This window comes from Xenopus tropicalis, chromosome 2 (genome assembly GCF_000004195.4).
Source record: "Xenopus tropicalis strain Nigerian chromosome 2, UCB_Xtro_10.0, whole genome shotgun sequence".
Taxonomy (NCBI): Eukaryota; Metazoa; Chordata; class Amphibia; order Anura; family Pipidae; genus Xenopus; species Xenopus tropicalis.
In genome coordinates, this window is record NC_030678.2 from 70317707 (window position 1) to 70341078 (window position 23372).

General features: G+C 40.4%; 1 protein-coding gene across 7 annotated transcripts in view; it reads right to left on the bottom strand.

Moving 5' to 3' along the window:
- Positions 1-21378, bottom strand: part of LOC100488346 (plasma membrane calcium-transporting ATPase 4) — a 145188-nt gene extending 123810 nt beyond the window's left edge. For 3 of the 7 annotated variants that reach the window (XM_018091532.2, XM_031896858.1, XM_002932973.5), the window contains exon 1: positions 21032-21378. The gene's annotated coding sequence lies outside the window, so the exon portion shown is untranslated. The remainder of the gene's footprint in view (positions 1-21031) is intronic. The other 4 variants (XM_018091531.2, XM_004910677.4, XM_012970635.3 and 1 more) reach the window with 2 other exon arrangements.
- Between the last annotated feature and the right edge of the window lie 1994 nt (positions 21379-23372).

Consider the following 23372-nt stretch of genomic DNA (forward strand, 5'->3'; position numbering starts at 1 on the left):
CGGCGATCGCACCGCCGCGTATGCCATCCCACTGGCGATTAACATTTTCACCGGTGGGATGTCATATCGTGAGATTAGTCGCCCGCAACAAGGAAGAGATTTGTCGCGGGCAGCTAATCTCCCTATGTACCAGAGCCCTAAAGGACAAGTGAATACCCTCATTGTTTTCAGTTTCATTCAGTTTCAAAGGGGAATGTAATCCCCTTATTGTTTTCAGTTTCACCCAGCTTCAAAGGGGAACTTAATCCCCTCACACTTTTCAAGGGAAAGTTAATCCCATCATTGTTTTCAGTTTCACCCAGTTTCAACTGAAATGAAACACATTATTGTTTCCCCAAGAATTAGTGCCAATGCTCCTAAAATGGCTGCTGGAGCAATTTATGTTTGGAAAAAATGAAAAGGATTCATTGAAATGAATGTCAGTTTAAACTTGAGTTTTAAAAATTTTCGAAATTTTCGTACAAACAATTTAAGCATTATTGCAACATTTTAGAACATCAGAAATTATTGGGGTTACTCTGAATTTTTACCATATCGTGTTTTATGCCTCCAAAAACTCGGATTTTAGTAAATGCGCCCCATAATGTATAAAGAATGCTAAGCTAGATGAGCATAAGCTTCTCCAAAGAAATGTGTTTGAAGAGATTTATTTTCATTTCCTCTAACTCTGTCATGCTAAAACACTTTTTTTTACAGGATGGTAAAGAAGCTAGGATAGCTAGCCATAAAGGCCATGACCCACAGGGAGAATGCCTTTCCACCTAGCTTTGTATTCAGAAGTCACGCAAAGTTCCATCCTACAAGTAACTTTGGAAAATTAAGTGATGCGCGTGCCTTCAAACCAGCGATCCTCTTTATTGCTGGTCAGAAGGCATTTTGGGTAGATTAATCTCCTGCAGTATTTGAGATTACCGTATATACTCGAGTATAAGCCGAGATTTTCAGCCCAAAAAAAGAGCTCAAAAAGTAACCCTTGGCTTATATTCGCGTATACATGGTAGATGCTGATGTAACGCTGCCCTACGCAACCCGCCCCCCCCCCCTCCCGTGGCCGGACGAGCGTGCACGACCACCCTGCCCCCGCCCGACCTGTGTTCATGTGCGCGCTGACTCTGCGACCATCCCCCTGCAAAGGCAGCCCGTAATACCTTGTTACAGCCATCAAGCGCGGCTAGAGCATTCGGAATGAACTCACGCGCGTCACGACACACGAATGCCGCTATGCGCCCGATGCTGAGGCAAGGTATTTTGCGCTGCCTTTGCACGGGGGGGGGGGGGGGTCGCTTTTGTACTGGCTGCACGGGGGGGGGGGGGGAGTGCGAGCTGCCTTTGGACTGGGGGGGGAGCGAGCGAGATAACACAGACTCGCTTTGGTACAGGCTGCACGTGCTGCATTTATCTCTTTTGTACTTGCAAACAGCAGTATTAAAATGGCATATAGAATTTAACAAAAAAAAAAAAGGATAACTGATTTTAAACATTACAGCTCCCTATAGATCCTGTCTGGTTTTGTGTTACAATAGGCAAACAACATGCATTGCAGTTCGGTCATGTCTACCTGGCTGCTGATTGGCTGGCATCCTATACTACAAAATTCAGAGCTCCACCTCTCCTGGATAGCCTGGGAAAAGCCAGCAGGAAATGGGTGGCTGGCCGGTGCTTGCTATGCTTGTAAGGAAATTTTTATTAAAGTAGAACAAAAGGCAACTTCAAAGGCACATTACTTCTATTTTAGTGATGTATAATGAAAACAAAAATACTTGGGATAACACAGACTCGCTTTCGTACGGGCTGCACGGGGGGGGGGGGGTTGGTGCAAGCGGGATAACACAACAGGTACCTTTGATCAGGGTGTGCTCGTGGTACAGACAGCTGGATGACATTGCAGGAGCCGGGATATCACTGTACTACATGCAAACCTTTCCTTTCTAATCACCCAAATTAAAATGATAACATGGTTGGCCAGTTGGACAAGTAATCCGGCGCTGCCCTTACTACTTTGCCCTTACTACTCGGACACAAGCTAGTGCTAGTGAAATGGATGCCTAGGCTTATACTCGAGTCAATAAGTTTTTCCAGTTTTCTTAGGTAAAATTAGGTACCTCGTCTTATATACGGATCGGCTTATACTCGAGTATATACGGTAATTGTGACTAATCTCCCTGTAGCCTAGGGCCCTAGGGGCAGTGGCACACAGAGAGATTAGCTGCCCATGATAAATCTTCGCCATTGTGGGCGACTAATCTCTTTGACATGCCAACCCACCGGCAAGAATGTAAATCGCCAGTGGGATGGCATACACCGTATTTTTCGGACCATAAGACGCACTTTTTTCCCCCAGAAGTGGGGGGAAAAAGTCCCTGCGTCTTATGGTCCAAATATAGCCTACACATATACTTTAAAAAAAAGTTTTTTTTACTTGCCCGGCTCTGTGTGGTCTCTGTGCAGGGCCGGTGCTGTGCGCATGCATAATAGACACTAGCGCGCCCATACGCATGCGCGTCATTCAAACTATGGCAGCCAGAGGGACAGAGGCGCTGGGGTGCGGCGGTGTGCAGCTGTGCTGTGCGGCGGGGAAAACCATCCTGAGGCCTGAGCAGGACCGCTGGCTGGGAGTTTACAGGTAGGCTGCTTTTACAGGAAATGGGGGCAATTCTTGATTGCTGCTGCTGGTACAGATGGGGGCAATATGTTAGGTGCTGCTGGTTTTAATGCACATAAAATATTTTAGGACACTATTTGTTTCAGAATCTTTTTTTCTTCATTTCCCTTCTCTAAAAACTGGTGCTTCTTATGGTCCGGTGCGTCTTATGGTCCGAAAAATACGGTACTTTGGTTTCCCGAAGTCACCCGAAGTTGCCGCTCAAGTATACTTTGGGTGACTAATCCTGTGTGCCACTGCCCTAAGGGCAATAGCACATGGGGAGATTAGCCGCCCCGCGACAAATCTTTGTTACCATGGGTGACTAATCTCCCCACAATGCCATCCCACCAACAAGAATGTAAATCGCCGTGGGATGGCAAAATCGAGGCAACTTCGGGAAATCGTCGCCACGCGTATGCCATCCCACCGGCGATTTACATTATTACCAGTGGGATGGCATTGCGGGGAGATTATTCGCCCGCGGTAACGAAGATTTGTTGCATGGTGACTCTCCCTGTCTGCCACTGCCTTAATGGCAATTAAATATGGAGCTACTTGCAGGCAGCTACTTGTCGCAACTACAAAATAGACAATACTGACAATTGTCTCTATGTGTGTCTTAGCAGAGATAATTTTTAGAACTGTCTATGATGGGGTATTTTCTGAGGTTTTGTAGCTCCATGTGTCATAACCCTAAGGCAGCGCTGTCCAACTGACGGCCTGCGGGCCGCAAGTGGCCCTCGACCCCCCTCTGTGTGGCCCCCCACCTGTCTGGCAGCTTTGATGGCTTACCTTTGTGTTATCTTTAAATGGTATCAGTAATGAGATTAACTGCCCCCCCTGCATGGTTAACACCTCAGATTTAGGCTGTAATCCCTCTGTATTGTTTAAAAATGTAATCCCCAGTCTTGTTCACACCTTTTTATCTCTGCATTGCTCAGCCCCTGCAGTGTTCACACCTCAGGCTCAGGCTGTAATCACCCACATTGTTCACCTCTTCACACCTCAAACATTGTATGTACTGCCTGGCCTATGCTGCCTATACACATACACATGAGTATGGCACATAGGCAGCATAGGGCAGGGAGGGTATGGCACCCACAGGCAGCATAGGACAGGCAGAGTATGGAACACACAGGCAGCATAGGACAGGCAGAGTGCTGCCTGTGTGTGCCATACTCTTCCTACCCTATTCTGCCTGTGGGAGGTGAACCTGGCAGGAGATTGTTTTGGGAGTTTGTTAGCAGTTGGAAATAGCCATTAAATGGTCCCTAAGGTGTGTAATTATATACTGGGGGTTGCTGTGCTATCCACAGGGGAGGAGGAGGCACATGGATTTAAGGGTGTCTTAATATGACATAATATAATTCTTTAACATATGAATGATGGTTGATATCCCTGCAGCGACCATTGTGATAAAATGGGTGTGGTTTGAAGTGGGTGTGGTTTAAAATGGGGGAGTGGCCAAAACTGGCTTCCATTAGTGGCCCTCCACCATGTATGCAAGAGATATTCCGGCCCTCGGCACCGCAGAAGTTGGACAACACTGCCCTAAGGAATGGTGCTTTAATTTAATTAGCTAGCAGTTAGGCAGGTTTCACTTTGCTTGATGGATATGTGTCTTTTTTTTCAACCTAATCTACTATGTTACGTAAAGATACCTTATCCTGAAAACCCCAGATCCCAAGCATTCCAGATTATGAATACCATACTTGTATAACTTTAATGTTAGCATTTGAGTCTGCTCTCGAACTATTAGGAACAGTTCTCAGCATATTCAAAAAGCCAGCTGAGTCCATTCATTCGGGTGCAGGCACAAGGTAGGCCGAATTGACAGTAGCGCATCGTATTCTCTGAAAGCACTTTTCAGCTTGCTGAGAATACGCCCGCATGGCATTAGCCTTAGAATCACTTAATGAGATTCATCTTCTTACAGAGGAACATAGATTTGAATGGTAATAAGGATTTAGTAAGCACATGAATAAGGATTTAGAGATAAACCATATTAATTACAAGATCAGTCTGGCCAGGATATGATACTTTCGTGTGATAACCAAAACACACTAATTCAAATAATGTGATCAAAGTTTAATCTACATTAGGAGAAACACACAGGGCGATTAGTTGCCACAACTTTTTAAAAACTCGGTAGCGGCGACTGATCCCAGCGATTTAGCTGAAAAGAAAAACTCACCTACACCCGATTCTAACCTACAAAACTTTAACCCACACCTAGCCCTAACCTGCAAAATGTTGCCATCGGCACAAAACCTGTACCTGCATCTTCCTGCTCTGTATGCTACTTCTGTGTGGCTCTGACGTTTGAAACAATTTAACAGACACCAGCAGATTTTACAGACCTGTCTTGTTGGAGGAGCCTGGCAGTTGCAACATTGTTTAAAAAGTAACAACCATGAAGTTCAGCAAATGCTGCTTTCTATAGCAATTACATTTACACATAACTTTTAAACGAGACATTTTATATAAAGTTCATATTCAGGTATAATATTCATCCTCCCTCAAAATGTGAAATGATGCAGAAAGAAAGATGTTTTGAAAGCATTTTACCTCCTAAAACTGCCATTTCTATGAGAGCTGCAGAGACAACCACTCAAGTCTGAAGCTAGAGAAAAATGAGACATGGGAGTGTCCTTCAGTCTCCCACAGGACGTGGTCACAGCACTGACTGGCAGGCTTTACTCAGCAGCAGCAGGGAAAACCTCTCCCTCCTTCTGTGTCTCTCTGCTTGTGCTGCTGCCAGGGGAGAGGAGGGGGGGGAGGGAGAGGAGCGAGTAGAGCAGGAACAACTGTCTGTGAGCTTGCTAAGCCCCGCCCACTCTATGAATATTCACTTCACTTTAAGTAGGTGAGGGTGTCATAGAAGTCTATGAGGGCTGGCAGCTCTGAGCCATATACTGAAGAGTCTAAACCTGAAGCTGGCATAAGGTCTGGGTAGAGCACAGTTTTCAAGCAGTTATGGACATATTTGAACCCAAAGGTATTAAAATAAAAGCACTTCCTTCTATTTTAAAGTTTTTTACATGGCTTAGTGCATTGTAAAAATGTATGCTAGTATAAAAAAGGCATAAGTATAAAAAGAGTATAAAAAAGGCATAAGTATAAAAAGGCACCACAAAACAGCCTGGCTAAGTTAGTGTCATGGAAAGACTGACCACATTTTCCTTTGAGTACAAAGGCTTTTGACAGGGAATTACTAATCTTTCTAAAGTGGAAGAGCAGATAACTGCCCCTACTGTGGCCTCTGTGATAAGAATGGTCTAACCATAGTCAGGCTGTAACTGACCTACAACATTCGCAACTTACACATAGTAAGTTAGGTTGAAAAAAGACACACATACATCAAATTAACCTTATATGCCTATATATAATCTGCCTGTTAGTTGATACAGAGGAAAAAAAAAAAAAACACCCTTCTGAACCCTTTCTAATTTGCTGGGGGGGGGGAATCAAGATGGCAATTGGACCAGTCCCTGAATCAACTTGTACTGTGAGCTATCCCCCATAACCCTGTATTCTCTCACATTCAACCCCTTTTTGAAGCTATCTTATGTATCAGCCAGTACGACTTATTCTGTTTGAGCACTGGAGACCAAAACTGCACAGCATATTCTAGATGGGCCCTTACCAGCACTCTGTAATGCAAAAGAGTAAGCCCCTCTTCCTGCGAATCTATGCCCCTTTTAATACAGCTCAAAACCTTGTTTGCCTTTGCAGCTGCTGCCTGGCATTGCTTGCTATATACAAGTTTATCATCTACAAGAACTCCAAGGTCCTTTTGCATTATGGATTTGCCCAGTACAGTTCCATTAAGGGTATAAGTAGCTTGCATATTTTTACATCACAGGTGCATGACTTTACATTTATTAACATTAAATTTAATCTGCCACTTAGCCGCCAAGTTTACCAATTTGATTGGATTGGAATTGATTGGGCTACAGAGTTTTGTGTAATCTGCAAACACAGATACATTACTCATAATACCCTACCCTAAGTCATTAACGAACAAGTTAAATAAAAGAGGACCCAACTCAGAACCCCGAGAGACTCCACTAAGAACGTTATTCCAAATAGAGAATGTACCTTTAAAGGAAAAGTAACATTAAAATTTTTTAAGTAAAAAATCTATTCTACCCAGCTCCAATAATTGCCCTATCCTGAAATCCATTTAGTATTTTGAATGCTTAATTAGAAAATACCTGCTAAAACTTGGCTTCTGGTCATACAATATGGTGATTTAAATTACGGAAAGATCCTTTACCTGGAAGCATTCTGGATCATTACTTATATTTTGGGGCCTCTACATGCCACATACTTTGACAAACATATGCAGTTTGGGCATCAAAATGTTTATATCTAATATGTAGAAGACACGTAGGAGATAACATCCTGAAAAAAACTTTGAGGTAATACTTAAAAAAAAAAAAAAAACACTTTACATGAGCTTTTTCAATTTGATAGTTTGAAGTAGGAAGTCATATTTACCCACAAAGCAGTGCTTTAAAAATTTGATGGAAGTTTTTGACGTCTAATAGGGTGAAATCATCAAAAAACATATTTTGGTATGGGGTCAGTTATTTGGAAACCTGTTACCCAGAAAGCTCCAAATTAAGGGAAGGCAATCACCCACAAAACCATTTTAATTAAATCATTCTAATTTTAAAAAAAGATTTTCTTTTTCTCTGTATTAATAAAACAGTACTATGTACATGATCCAACGAAGATATACTGAATCCTTATTGGAGGCAAAACAATCCTATTGGGTTTAATTCATGTTTAAATAATATTTTAGTAGACTTAACCCTTTTACTGCCAGCCATTTTGGTCAAAGCGGAACTTGTATTGCCAGACAGTTTTTGAACATTTTGCACTGTTTCACTTTAGGGGCCTTTCCTCGGGGGGACTTTTAGTTTACCAAGGAAAACAATATATCGTTTTTTTCAGAACAACCTAAGCTTTCAAAATATGGTAGAATTTTTGTGTAATTCCAATTCTGTAACAAGATATAGGCTTCTAAATGTCTAAAAATGCAAAAAAAATCAAATTTTCCATAATATAATCACACATACTAGAAACAAAAATTATTTTATGCACGAATATACAACTGATTTGGAAAGTCCCATGTCTCCTGAACGTGCCAATACCAAATATATATAGTTTTATGGAGATTTCTCACTTGTATAGGTCAAAAACTCCCAGCAGTACACTACCAAATTCCCAAAGCACTGCTCCAAAAAAACTGCATACTTTGGATTTCAAGGCCAAAATTCCACTAACAGAAGGTTTATCCCAGAAAATTGTACATTTTTGGAAAGAACAGATTCTGGGGAACAACTGTCTGTCTACTCCAAACTATCAAGTCGCAATGCTTTCCTAAAGTTATTGGTTTTTATCAAAATTTGTGATTTTTTTTAAAAATCGCTTCAAAGCTTCCAGTCTATAGTATCTTATCTCCTACAGGTCATAAAGTAACCAAATAAAACACCCTAAATATGAATGCCTGGGGTCCACTGAACAGTTTGATGCCCAATATGTATAGGTTTACCTAAGTATGTGGCATGTAGGGGCCCCAATGTGAACATACCCCATATGAACTGTCATTTCTGTCATTTCAGCTTCTGCAAAATCAACACATTTACATCATTATATGTGGGATAAAGCTAGTAAAAAGTATGCTCACCCCAGAAAGTCATATATTTTTGGAAAGTACACATTCCCCCGAATCTAAAATGGGTACCCATGTCTTTCTACTCCAAAGTACCAAGCCGCACAGCTTTTCTAAAGTTAGCAATTTTGATGACATTTCCAAAAATCCCCTCAAAGCTTCCACTTTGAAGCATCTTATCTCCCACATAGCATTAGGTACCAAGATAAAACACCCTGAATTTGAACGCCAGGGGTCCACTGAACAGTTTGATGCCCAATATGTAGGGGCCCCAATGTGAACATACCCCATATGAACTGTCATTTCTGTCATTTCAGCTTCTGCAAAATCAACACATTTACATCATTATATGTGGGATAAAGCTAGTAAAAAGTGTGCTCACCCCAGAAAGTCATATATTTTTGGAAAATACACATCCCCCCGAATCTATAATGGGTAAATATTTCTTATTGCTACAAAGTACCAAGCTGTAAAGCTTTCCTAAGTTTGCAGATTTATATGACATTTCGAAAATCACATAAAAATGTTGCAATTTGCCGCATTTATCTCTCTCACAATTTCTTGATAAAGATCAGATAAAGACAAATCACCCCAAAAAGGAACACCAGAGGTCTACTGAACAGTTTGATGCCCAATATGCATAGATATACCAAAGTCTGCGGTATGTACTGAACCCAAAATGAAAATAGCGCATAAGGATTTCTCACCTGCCAGCTCAGCTTTTGCACACAGAGCCCCCTGTCAGTGTATTATGTGCCAAAACTTCCCCTAACCATACAATGACCCCCACAAAACCATATATTTTTGGAAAGTACACATTCTGACAAATCCAACAAGGGTAAAGAGTCCTTTCTACACCAAAGTACCAATCTGCAGAGCTTTCCTAAAGTTATTGGTTTTTATGACATTTCAGAAAATCGCCTAAAAATGTTGCAATTTGCCGCATTTATCTCACACAATTTCTTGCGTACAAAGGCAAGTCACCCCAAATAGGAACACCAGAGGCCTACTGAACAGTTTGATGCCCAATATGCATAGATATACCAAAGTCTGCAGTATGTACTGAACCCTAAATGAAAATAGCGCATAAGGATTTCTCGCCTGCCAGCTCAGCTTTTGCACACAGAGCCCCCTGTCAGTGTATTATGTGCCAAAACTTCCCCTAACTATACAGAGACCCCCAGAAAACCATATATTTTTGGAAAGTACACATTCTGATGAATTCAAAATAGGTAAAGTTATTTTTGTACACCAAAGTTACACCTGGCAAAGCTACGCATAAGCGCATAAGGATTTCTCGCCTGCCAGCTCAGCTTTTGCACACAGAGCCCCCTGTCAGTGTATTATGTGCCAAAACTTCCCCTAACTATACAGAGACCCCCAGAAAACCATATATTTTTGGAAAGTACACATTCTGATGAATTCAAAATAGGTAAAGTTATTTTTGTACACCAAAGTTACACCTGGCAAAGCTACGCTAAAAACAGATCAGGAACACTTATATAGGGATAAAATGTGATAAAACCACAAAAATTGTGCAAATCAGTGAAACAACAAAATAAGTTACATGACAGTGTAATTAGTGGCCAGAATATCTGATCCAATAGTTACGCTGTCAAAATAAACAGTTTTTAGGTAAAAGAAAATAAAAACAAAGTGGTAAAATGAAAAAAAAAAAAAAAAAAGCAAAACAAAACAAAAAAAACCCAAAGTGTTTGTGTATACATGTGTGTACATGTGTAAAAGTTGTGTGATAGTGTGTAAGTGTGTATATGAGTGTAAATAAGTGTATAACAGTGTGAAAAATGAAAAAAATAAAAAAAAAATGCTAAAATGTGTGCTGTAAGTGTGTGTAAATGTATGTAAGTGTGTATAAATGTATGTAAATGTGTGTATAAGTGTGTAAAAGTGTGTAAATGCAAGAAAAAAAAAACTCCTTACCTGTTCCTGAAGACCCGATCGCCTCCTTCCTCAGTTGGGCCGGCGCTGGGGGAGAGGGAGGAAGCAGGAAGCAGCAGACGCGATGCGATCGCGTCTGCTGCTTCCTGGAGGGTCCTGCGAGCGATCGGCTCGCAGGACCCTGATGACAGCCCCCCTGGCACATTGCCCAGGGGGGCTGTCATTGTTAGAAGCTCTCTGCAGCAGCGGCACATGCCGCCGCTGCAGAGAGCAGCGCGTAAACGCCAACGACGTATGAGACACGTCGTTGGCGTTTAAGCCCTTGTACTGCCAGCACGTATGCCATACGTGCTTGGCAGTAAAAGAGTTAAAGGAGAAAGAAAGGTAAAAACTAAGTAAGCTTTATCAGAGAGGTCTATGTAAATACAGCCATAAGCACTCACAGAAACGCTGCAATGACTTCTCTGTAAAAAGATTAGCTGTGTCTGTTTTCCTCTGCCAGAGACACGCAGCTTTCAGCTCTCTCCTCTCTCTTGCTCCCCCCTCCCTCAAGAATGCTAAGAACTCACTCCCCCCCTTAGGAATGTGGATCTGAGCCAATCAGTAGGAAGCTGACTCATAGGGGCACATTCATGAAAACGCGAATTCGAATCCCGATTGGGATAAATTTGGATTGGATACGATAATTTCTGTAGATTGCAAATATCACGAATATGCTATATATGTATTAGTCACGATAATATCGTATTGGCGATCCAAAAGTCACAAAATTTTCCTATCGAGCGATCGTAAAATGCAGAAAAACCTTTCAGACTTTGATCCTTCTGTGCATGATTTTGGAAGCCTCCCATAGGAATCAATGGCACTCTGCAGCTCCAACCTGGCCAAAGGAAAGTCACGATACCGAAGCTTGAATGAATCTGAAACTTTCGTACTTAGCGCGTCAATACGATTTTGTCACACAAATATTGCCGCAAAGTACGCCGATCGAACGCTCGGAGCGTTTGTGGATTAGTAAATGTGCCCCATAGTCTTACTAACTGAGCATGTTCACTTGGTCTGGGTGTCTGTGGTGGAGCGAGACATTATGGGAGCTTTCTTTACACAGCTCAGCGTTTTTTCTTCCTGTTTGGCTTCTGATCTTTTGAACAGGAGAAATATGGGGAGTATTGGGGCACTATTGAGAGAACTGAAGGTATGCCTGAAGCTTGAGATTAACTCTTTATTAGCCTTTCCTTCTCCTTTAAGGTATGAAGATCCACATTATGGATTCTTATCCAGAAAACCCCAGGTCCCAAGCATGCTAAATAACAGATCCCATGCTTGTATTGTCATAAATAAATATTTGGTATTTGTGCATTTGGTAGACACAGAACTTTCCAAACAATTTGTATTTCAGTGTAATAAAGGAAACCCATTTTTAATACAGGTATGGGATACCTTATCTGGAGACCAATTATCCAGACAACTTCAAATTGTAGGAAGGGCATCTCTGATTCTGAGTCTTTTTAATCAACTAATTCTAATTTTTAAAAATAATTAAATTATTCTCTGTAATAATAAATAGTACTTTGTACTTGATCCTAGCTAAAACTGCATGAATTCATATTCAATATATAGTGGTAAAACAATTCTATTTGATTTATTAAATTCTAAAGTTCCCTCTAATTCCTTCTTGGCTATTTGCACAAAAAATGATTTTGTGCGTGTACACTGTGAACACGTGTGCACATTTTTTAAAATTGCGTATGTCTAGAGTGGCAGCTTCTGGGGGGGGGGCCTCGTGTGCCTATATATGGGATCCGTCATCCAGAAACACATTATACAGAATGCTCTGAATTATGGGAAGGCCATCTTTCATAGACTCTGTTTTAATAAAAAAAATTATTTTCTTCTTCTCTGTATTAATAAAACATTGTCTTGTATCTGTCCCCAGCTAAGATATTATTGATCCTTATTGGTGGGAAAATAGACCTACTGAGTTTATTCATGTCTAAATGATAATTACTACACTTAAGGTACGGAGATCCAAATTACGGAAAGATCCCTTCTCCTGAAAACCCCAGGTCCCAGACATTCTGGATAACAGGTCCCTTACCCTTTATAGATTTCTGCAGAAATCCGGCATTGGAGCTGGAGGTTTAGGGGTATGCGGCCGCAACAAACATCACACACAAACTATGCGTGACGTCACTTCCACCAACTAGGGGGCGCATTTCTCTATATTATGAAATTCCATAAAATATACAAAGATTTCCTTGGTAAAATAAAAGTCTCTCCCCCAGGAAATCTTACTAAAATGAAAGTTCAACATTTAAATATTTTCTGGCAGCAGGCATTGCCAAAGTGTGAATTTTTTCTGACAATAAAAGGGTTAAACCCAGAAACTCAAAGTTAATTACATTAATTTTACAAAAAAAAAAAATATAACACTATAAGAACATCAACTAAGTGAAAAACCATTACCAAAGAAAACATTTTTTAGACCAGAAATTCACCTTTCATTTATACTTAGTGCCAAAGAAATCTTTGATTACTGTACAAGAAATTTTCCTTTAGACACACAATGTAACACAACCCCACCCTCACCTGGTCTGGATCCTGGGACCCATTATCCCCTAAGGGTCCCAATCGTGATTTCGATTTGCATTGGCTTTTGTAACTTTTGTGCATCTTTCCTGAATTTTTAGATCTAACTAAGGCGAGATCTTACATCAAAAATACAGGGAACTTCTTGACTAAACTGAGGTCCTTGGAAGTTTCTGATTCAGTGGTACTATCGAGTTTGGACGTCACAAGCGTAAATATGCCAATTCCTTACACTGGTGGCACGGAGACCTCAAGATTGATGTCTATTGGATCTCTGGATCTCAGCAAATATCTTTCTTTGTAGGCTTGTTATAATATAATTATTATATTCAATATTCTGAACATTTGTGATTGTTTCAGGACAAGCACGTCTATAAAATATTGCATATGAATTTTTGTGGCTTGCACTTTAGCTCTTGCAAACAAAGCACCCTAGTTTTATGTGTTTATGACTCCACAAAACCATATATTTTTGGTGCGAATTCTAACAAATTAAAAAGGGGTAATAAATGTTGTGAAATTTGAGAAATTACCCTAATATCTTTAAGTTTACAGCATTATGTCCCTCATAGCCTTATGAAAAAAGATAAAACATTTTAAATATATATGCCGGGGTCTTGACATGCATAGGTATACAAAATTATGTGTCCCCAAAATAAAAACATTGCACACAATTTTCACAACCATTCTTCAAGAACAATATTTCATGCTAAAGTTATAGAGGTGTGGGGCTTGTTATCCTGATGGAATGTCAAATGGTGGGCCCTGGGCAAATTCCTCTTTTGCCCACTGATTAAAATGGCCTTGCCTTTGTATGTGCGTGCAAGCAGACAGGAGGTCAACAGGATCCAGGGAAGGGCCTCTAGCTTCAGGATCGTTATGTTGGGGTGGTGCAGAGGGGGACTGACACAAAGTCTCAACATGTTTTGCTGTTCCCTGGAGCTAATATAGCTTTAAGGGCAAAGACAGCAGATAGGGCGATTAGTCCCCACAATTTTTTAATACTTTGTCACTGCAACTAATCACAGTTAGCTATAACAATACTGACTAGTCCCACACGGCAAATTTCACACACAGTGAGATGTATGTACACGAATAGAAGTAGCCATCCCAGCGATTGTGTTTTTAAAAATTGCGGTAATTAATTGTCCCACCTGTCTTTGCCCTAACGGCTGTGACACACAGGGAGATTAATCAAATTCCCTGAAATGCCATTCCATCGGCTAGAATATAAATCACCGGTGGGATGGCATATGCGGCGGCGCAATTTGCCAAAGTTTCCTCTCAAGGCAAGTTCAGCAAATTGCGCCACCGCGTATGCCATCCCACTGGCGATTTACATTTTAGCCGATGGGATGGCATTTCGGGAAGATTAGTCGCCTGCGACAGAAGATTTGTCGCCTGTGACAAGGAAGATTTGTCGCTCAGCAACTAATCTCCCTGTGTGTCACAGTCCTAAAAGTCTCCACACACTGCTTTAACCACAGAACATTTTTGTTTATTATTTTGGAGCTTTCCAATTTTTGAATATCAGCAGCAACCTGGCTGTTAGAGGCAAACGTACTATAGCAACCAGGATTGGACTATGAACAGGAGAGGGTCTGAATAAAATTTAGAAGTATTAAAAATGACAATAACAATACATTTGTAGCCTTGAAGAGCAATAGCTTTGGGCTCTAAGGAAGATGGCGTTTCTGTAATTTTTTCAGGTATAAAGACAGGACAGTCCAGTTTCTTATAGCACCATATTTGACTGCAAATATATGTGTAATGTTACTTGCCACAGGTACAAAATTCACAACTCGGAACACATACAGATTATATTTGCAGTATATAAGTATTTAGAAAATAAGGGCAGAATTACACAAAAGATTTTGTTGATGTGTGCGATACAGACTACATGTATAACTACACATAGGGGCAATTGAGCGCCCTGGGGCTGGCTCAATTGCCCCGGGCCTAGGGCGGCAAAAATTTAGGGGCGGCATGCCGCCCTGCCACATCGAAGTAGCGCTCCCATATGGAGCAATGGGGACCTCTCCCCACTGCTCCGTATGAAGTTTAAATTGTTGCCCGTGCGGGGGGGAGGTGCACGGATCAGAAATCCGGCCCTGGTTAGAGCTGGTGAGGATCCAACTGCACTCTCTGCACTAGAAGAGACGGAATTCCAATTCCAAAACAGATTTCGGCTTTTAAAAATTACCAGAAGTGGCTGTTGGCCACACCTGGTAGCAATCGGTGAGCTGCCACCTAAGGCAGTTTCTCACCTTGCCTCATGACAGGAGCCATGGCAAAGAGCACCCCTTGTTGCAGCTATGTAGTTAAACATGTCTAAATAATGGAATAATAATGGAAATGATAATAAAATACCATGAAAGATCTGCCATTGGACACCATAGGACTGTTGAAAGGAAATGCTACATGCTGTGGTGACATTAATTACGGGCTGGAGACATTGAGGCGCAGGAAGATGATATTGGGGACCAGCATGATAACATTGGCAATGGGGCTATATGACTACACACCGTGCACTAAGAAGCATTATGTCCATTTTTTAAAATCATAAAAAAAACAATGCATGTTGTTTACAATAACCCCATGAAAAACAGGCTGGCCGGTTTAAAACCACACGTGTCACAGTGCTTTATGGCTTGTCAGAAACTGACACAGAATTGCCATTCTTAACTTCATTAAAACAGTCCTAGGGCCAATGCCACAACTATACAATTTTGTATATGTATATATATATGCTAAAGTATTTACCCCCCTTGGCATTTTTCATGTTTTGAAGCCTCACAACCTAGAATTAATGGATTGTTTTAAGAGTTTGCACCATTTCATTTACAGAACATGTCTAGACTTTGAAGGGGTTTTTTTTTTGTGAAGCAAAAATACAAATATGAAAAAATAACACAAAAACTTCAGTGTGCATAACTGTTCACCCCCTTTGCTTTGGATAAGACTCTATAAGCTCGCCACTGGGATTTTTGCCCATACCTCAAGGCAAAACTGCTCCAGCTCCTTCATGTTGGATGGTTTTCACTTGGGAACAGCAATCTTCAAGTCTGACAACACATTTAAATGCTTCCTCTTAAACCCCTCGAGTGTTGCTTTAGCAGTATTCTTCATCGCCATTGCCCTGCTGGGAGATGAACCTCCGTCCCAGTCTCAAATCACAGGCAGACTGACACAGGTTTTTATCAAGAATATCCCTGTATTTAGCACCATCCATCTTGCCCTTGACTCGGACCAGTTTCCCAGTCCCTGCTGCTGAAAAACATCCCCACAGCATGATGCTTCCACCACCATGTTTCACAGTGGTGATGGTGTTCTTGGGATGATGGGATGTCTTGGGTATGCGCCAGGCATAGCATCTTTCTTGGTGGCCGAAAAGTAAAATTTTAGTCTCATCTGACCAGAGCACCTTCCTCGCCCACATGCCTTTTGGCAAACTCAAAACTAGATTGCGCACAGGTATACTTCATTTCACTAATTAGGTGACTGTTGAAGGTAATTGGTTGCACCAGGACTTTTTAAGGGCTTCATGGCAAAGGGGGTGAATACATATGCACATGCCAATTTTCAGTTTTTTATTCTTTTTTTATATATATATTTTTCTCATTATATATATTTATTTATTTTCTCATTTTTCTCTTTTTCTATATATTTTTTCACCAACTTAGGTTATTTTGTGCAGATCCATCACATAAAATAAGATTAAGAAACATTTAAATTACAGGTTTAAATGTAACAAAACATAAAAAAAGGTGAATACTTTAGCAAAGCACTGTAATATAAAAAAAAAACAGGTATCGGATCCCTTATCCAGAAAGTTCCCAATAGACTCAATTTTAATCAAATAATCACATTTTCAAAAATTATTTCCTTTTTCTCTGTAATAATAAAACCGTACCTTGTACTTGATCCCAGCTAAGATATAATGAATTCTTATTGGTAGCAAAACAATCCTATTGAGTTTATTTCATGTTTAAATTATTTTTAGTAGACTTAAGGCAGGAGATCCGAATTATGGAAATATTCCTTATCCGGAAAACCGCAGGTCCCAAGCATTCTGGATAATGGATCCCATACCTGTGTATACCACACTCATAGGTCTTAGCATCAAAACAAAAATAAGTGTTTTTACTGAAAATCCAATCTTTTGGTCACATAAAGTGACCATCCCTAGGGACAAGAAACCAGAAACTAGTGGTCCTTAAAGGAACAGTAACTCCAAAAAATGTTTTGTTTTTTTTAAAGTAAAAGAAAGATAACGTAATGTTGCCCTGCACTGGTAAAATGTATATGTTTGCTACAGCAACCCTACGATGGCTCTGTAGCCATGGGGGCAGCATTCTTTATATAAGCTGAGGTAAACACACTAGTTGTATCTGTACAGGGCAGCAGTATCTTATATTGGAATTTCTTTAATTGTTTGGTGTTACTGTTCCTTTAGCGCTGAGACAGACAGTGAGATTAGTTGCCGCACGACAAATCTCCCTTGACGCAGGCGACTAATCTCCCTGATAAGCCATCCCACCGGCTAGAATGTAAATTGCTGGTGGGACAGCATACGCGACGCCGAAATCGCCTAAGTTTCCTCTCAAGGCAACTTCGGCAGTTTCGGCAAATCACTGCACCGCCTATGCCATCCCACCAGCGATTTACATTCTAGTCGGTGGGAAGGCATATCGGGGAATTGTGTCACAAGAAAACATCAAACAGAATCTTGCACTGAAATCCATTTTTCAAAAGAGCAAACTAATTTTTTATATTTATTTTTGAAATTTGACATGAAGCTAGAACTTTTCTTCTTATTCCAAGTGCCCCCAGCCATCTCATTTGTGCTCTGATAATCTTTAGTCACTCTTCACGCCGGTGCTGCGAGTTGGAATTTTAACCCCTCCCTTTCGCAGCCTATCATCAGAATAATATATGTTCTGTCCTTAACTGCACCATTGGGGCTGCTTCATGTTAAAGTTCTGTTTCTCAAGTCCAAGGGGTGACCTATTGCTCTTTATTTTTCTATATGAAAATCTCCTGCTGTCTAATTTAATTCTTCAACGAGCAATGCAATTTACTTTTTGAAATTCGAATATTAAAGTGGATGGCATTTTCAGGAGATCTGTCGCCCTTGGTAATAGATTTTACCATGTTCCGGACAGTATACACCTAAAAACACATTTGCTGAAAATGAGCACAATAACCCACAATATAAAGGCCTTGTGTGAAGAGTACATCCTGACTATTGTTTTTAATTAAAAAAAAAATCCAATTTTTTTTTTTCTAAAATAGATGGGCTAAAAGATTGACTCAGCCCATCAGTATCTGTGTGTGTTCTATTTCTGGTGAACTTAAACCACCCCGCATCCTTTATAACAGGACAATTTGTTCAAAGCACACAATCCACCTCTGAGCAAACCCCTACCTTCTCTAAACAGCAGTATTTAAGTAGCTCATTATTAAAGGCTTCTCTTTGGTCTGTTTTTTTGTTTTAGCAGATCCATTGAAGTTCTTTGGGATCAGGAAATGACAGGAAGTACTAGACTGAAATTTGCTTCATATTCTTGTTTAGTGCCCAATATAACAGAAACCACAGGTATTTCTTATGTAAAATAGTAGGAGAAAAATATTTTTAGCACAAGCCCTATTCATTGAGCTCATGTTCAAGAGGGATGTGTACTTTCCCTTTAAAGACCAGGCCCAAAACTGCATTGCATACTCTAGGTGAGGCCTTATTGTGGATCTGTAAAGAGGAAAATTATATTTTCATACGTTCTCAATATTAGTCAAATTAGACCAGCTCCTGTGCAGTGTTTGTTCCTATCAATGCCTAAATCACATGGGGCATAGTGGGCTGAATCTGTGTTCTCTTTTGCAGCTATGGTTGCCGCCCAGATGATATCTGCATAATTTAGCAAACTGGATTTTCAAATAAATGATCTATCTATTTTGAGACATTCATTCAAAAGCATTCTGGGTTTTCCTGCCCACTAACTGCCTGTAATTAATGACCTCGCCCACCTACTACTTTAAAGCCTATTACTGAATCTGTGATTTAATTAAAGATCAGTAAGAATCTTAGATCCATTCTGCCTCTATACTACAAAACATGCCACTACTTCTAGCAGTATAAAAAACATAATCCTACAGTGCAATAACCATTTTTGCACATTTATGCTGCTTTTCTGTGGTTACCTAGGCATGACACCTGAACTGCAGGAGGCATTGTGGCAGCTAAATAAACATAATTTCAAAATATCATATAAACAGTTTAATTTAATACATATAAAATGATCTGCAAATTTAACAATTTATTATTAAATTAATAAAGTGAACCCAACTTATAGAACAGGGGGCTCAAACTCAATTTACCTGGGGGCCGCAGGAGGCAAAGTCAGGATGAGGCTGGGCCGCATAAGGGATTTCACAAAAAATTGACTTTCAAGGGATAATGCAAGGCACGGCGGGCGGGAGCTGCTGATTGCGGAAATGACGTTATGCCATCATAACAGTTATTATGGGAAGACGTTCTGTGTGCACAATTAGCTCCTTAGCAGCTAATTGTGCACACAGAACGTCTTCCCATAATAACTGTTATGATGGCATAACGTCATTTCCGCAATCAGCAGCTCCCGCCCGCCGTGCCTTGCATTATCCCTTGAATCGCAATACAAATCGCGATCCATTCATTGCTTTTGAGAAGGCGTTGGTGCGGGCCACAAAATATTGTACCGAGGGCCGCAAATGGCCCGCGGGCCGCGAGTTTGAGACCCCTGTTATAGAAAGACCAGTTCTCCCATCATTTGGTTCCAAGGAAATCAGAAACAAATGAATAACAGGTAGAACTGCATTGCTATTTGATGAAAAAAAATGCAAGATGTGATCCAAAACTATTCTTATTTTAATTGCACAGAAAACAGTTATTCCAGGCTTTCACTAAAGGAGGTGAATACTGAGCAACAGTTTCTGTGCATTTGCCAAGATGCAGAAAAGTTGCAGACTTCTAAGTTAACATCACAGTTAACAGATTGCATGAGCATACAATATAAATAGTACATCCTCTACATTATAACTGGGTGTATTCTGTGATTGTTTTGTTTTGTGAATATCCATTGCGATACAACACTGGGTCTAAACAGCATTTGTCACCATGCAACCAAGCAACAACTAAAATGAATACAGAAAATTAAGATCTCAAATATGTAGCCATAAAGGTAAAAAAAAACTATAGAGACAAACCTACAATAACACAAATGGATACTACCTGATTTTTTAATTTCTGTATTTGTTGCTGCTATATACATTACCATCAACACAAGGTATCTGAAATGTAAGCTCTAAGCATGACTGCAAAACCATAAAAGGTTAAAGTAAACAGTTTAATACCACTTAAACCCTCCAAAAAAAACATCAGAAAAAGGCAGGACATTTATAATAATTAGTACATTTTCAATCTATTAAAAGACCAATTAACAGTTAAATGTAGCATTGTGCACTGTCAGCAAACAGTATATTTAAGAATAAAGTTAAATATCACATTTCATGCAAGCACAAAGTCACATTGTACAAAATAGCTGTTTTTTCTTCCATACCCTCACAAAACAAACACCTATACACTGAACCTTTAATATTCAACCATCCCAAATCTTTCATCCATTCATTCACTTAATCTTTTCTGTCGCACTTAGCACACTACAATCAGAGAGATATCCAAAATAGAGGCACATTTCCCTCGTAAATTACCCTTGCAAAACAAATGATTATCTTAATACCTTTGCCAATTATTACAGGCGGCACTGCAAAACTACACATATGGTGGTGCGTAAAACAACACTAGCAAACGCTACAGCAACGGGAGCTCCCAGCATAGTGAGTTACACTCAGCAGACGAATACGAAAGCATCTACATTTTATAGGGAGGGTGTATGCCCTAGGAAAAACTCAGCATCCAGACATGTTGATTCCGTGTCTTGTATCTGGCGGAGTAAAACGCACACACGTACTATACATTAACATGGCAGACAGTTAACTCCTTTTTGGAGCTACTCTCGTCTAAATGCATATTCTCCCCCATGTCTACGTACATTCACGTATAATACACGGTAACGCGTATGGGCAACAGGCAAGTATAAATAGGAGACCCGAGTATACTGCGTGTTCCTATGTGCGCGCGTCCGTGAAGTCACATATATGCACACCCTGTTATTACTCACCGTAACAGCCCCGGAGCGGTGTGGGCGCACCCTATGAAGCGGTTTTGATACCAGGGTGCCTGTTGCGTGGCTGAGTGCCAACAGCTCGTTTGGGCTTTTTGAGAGGCACAGAACCGGCTACTCACCCAACGGGTAACAACAGCTACGGCTTCACCTCAAACTAATCCAGACACAACCCAACCCGTGGGCGGAGTAAGGGAGGGATAACTGGCGGTTTAGGGACAGCTTCGGTTTAAGGAAGCATTTTTCCTTTACTGATGAGTCCGCCCTATTCTTGATTTAAGGTGGAACTACACAGTCAGCCAGGGTTACATGCTGGCTTTGCTTAACTGAGGAACTGTGTTTGTGACGATAGCACGTTAGTTGTCGGTGTAATCGTAAGAGTTGTGTACTAGTCACCATGTTTTGTAATTAGTACTCTGTTTATTTTTGCATATTGGCCGTTTTTTCGCGTGACGTGAACACTTGTATACTATGAAATTTAGCCGCTAAGGGCGTGAATAGAAGTGTGTCCAAAGGGCGGGGAATAGTCACGTGACGTGTACATCATGTTGGAACTTGGAGTAGAAAATGCAACATGAATTGTTCAGCTATTCAGGCCGGTGAAAGCGGGCACATTTTTAAATGCGTTAGATACATACTGGTGTTTATGCAGCAGCTATTTGCAGTCAAAAATAGAATATGCTCAGCCTGTGTCTGGAAATGTATGTTCAAACGCAGCAGCTCAGGCTGCTAACAATTAGCAGTCAGGGGGTCAGTGATTGGATTAACATTTGGTGCAACAGGTTCATTGGGATCCAACCATTTTGCAGGGGTGGTTGCATACACAGTATGCAAAAAAAACCTTAGGAATACTAGATATTTTTCATCCCTGTCTTGGACAATTACACATTGCAAACAGATTTAAAAAAAAAAAAAAATCAATTGGCAAAAATCATATTTTACTTTCATTATTGCCAATAGATTAGCCACATTAGGGCCACCTAGAACGCTATATTTATTCTGCAGAAAGCTTTACCATACCTGAGTAAACAGCCCTAGAAGCTCCCTCTAAGAAAAAAATTAGAAAACTTCGAATTTTAGTAAATCTGCCTCCACATGTATCCTTAATATATAAATTCAATAATCTCACCATAAACACCAAAATATTATACCTATATAGGCAGTTTATGGTCAGAAAACTTACCGCTGAAATGATAGTCTTGCCCGATGGATTAATCAGTCCTTCTGGAGGTGGTAAAATGTGGGAACCCTCAGATGGTCGATTATAAAAAAAAAAAAAACTTCAATTCACTTTGTCTTAATACTCTTGTGTGTAATACCAATATCCAGTAGCGCATTTAGTTTCCTCAAATATTTCTTTTGGGGTCAGCTCTGAACTACTTGTACGTTTCTTTATCATGCAACAAATCATTAGGCTCTAGATCATTGTTGGTACTGGGCATGATAATAATTTGCACTTATAATTGTTTTAGGATTATTCCTCAATGCCTTTAAGGCTCTCTCTCACCACCTCCCCCCCCCCTCCTTGTTAAAAGGAAATGTATTTTGGCATTTACTGCCAATAGATTAGCCACATTAGTGCCACCTAGAACGCTATATTTATTCGGCAGAAAGCTTATTCATACGTGAGTAATCAGCCCTAGATGCTCCCTCTCTTTTTTTTTTTTTTAATATAGCAGCTGCCATTATAGCTCTGTCTCAGTAGCTTCCATGCTGCAAGCTCTAGCTGCAGGTAGCTCAGATTGCACAGCACAGTTGTGAGGGGGAGTAAATTCTTATGAATTCTTATGGGAGGGGGAGAAAAATAAGGGAGAGAGGAGAGAGCTGCGCAGACTCCTGCCTGGGGAATGAAGGAGCCCTGAAGGAAAGGAAGTCTGATACCGAAGAAAATGTTTATACAGAAGAAGACAAGAAATCCAGTGTTTCTCTTCATAGAGAACTCAGTGCAGCTTTTTTTGTGAGTGCTTATGGCTGTATTTATAGATCTTTCTGATAAAGATTACATAGTTTTTACCTTTACTTCACCTTCAAGTGTTTTTTTTTTTTTTTGTATTTTTTTTTTAAGATTGTGTTTCATAAATTGTTGAGTCCAGGCCCAGACTGACAATATGTACACTCTGGCAAGTGCTGTAAGATGCCATAGACAGTCACTATCCAAAGTGTCACTGTTTCTTTTTGGACATCTGTGTATTAAAATGCTGGGGTCAATGTTAAATCTAAGTTTGGATATGTTGGCATCAAGTAACATTTTACTGGTCCCTGGCATCCCTAGTTGTAAAGTAAACATGAGTTCATCACGTTCAGCTCATGGAAATTATATGTAACTCCTTTTTGGAGT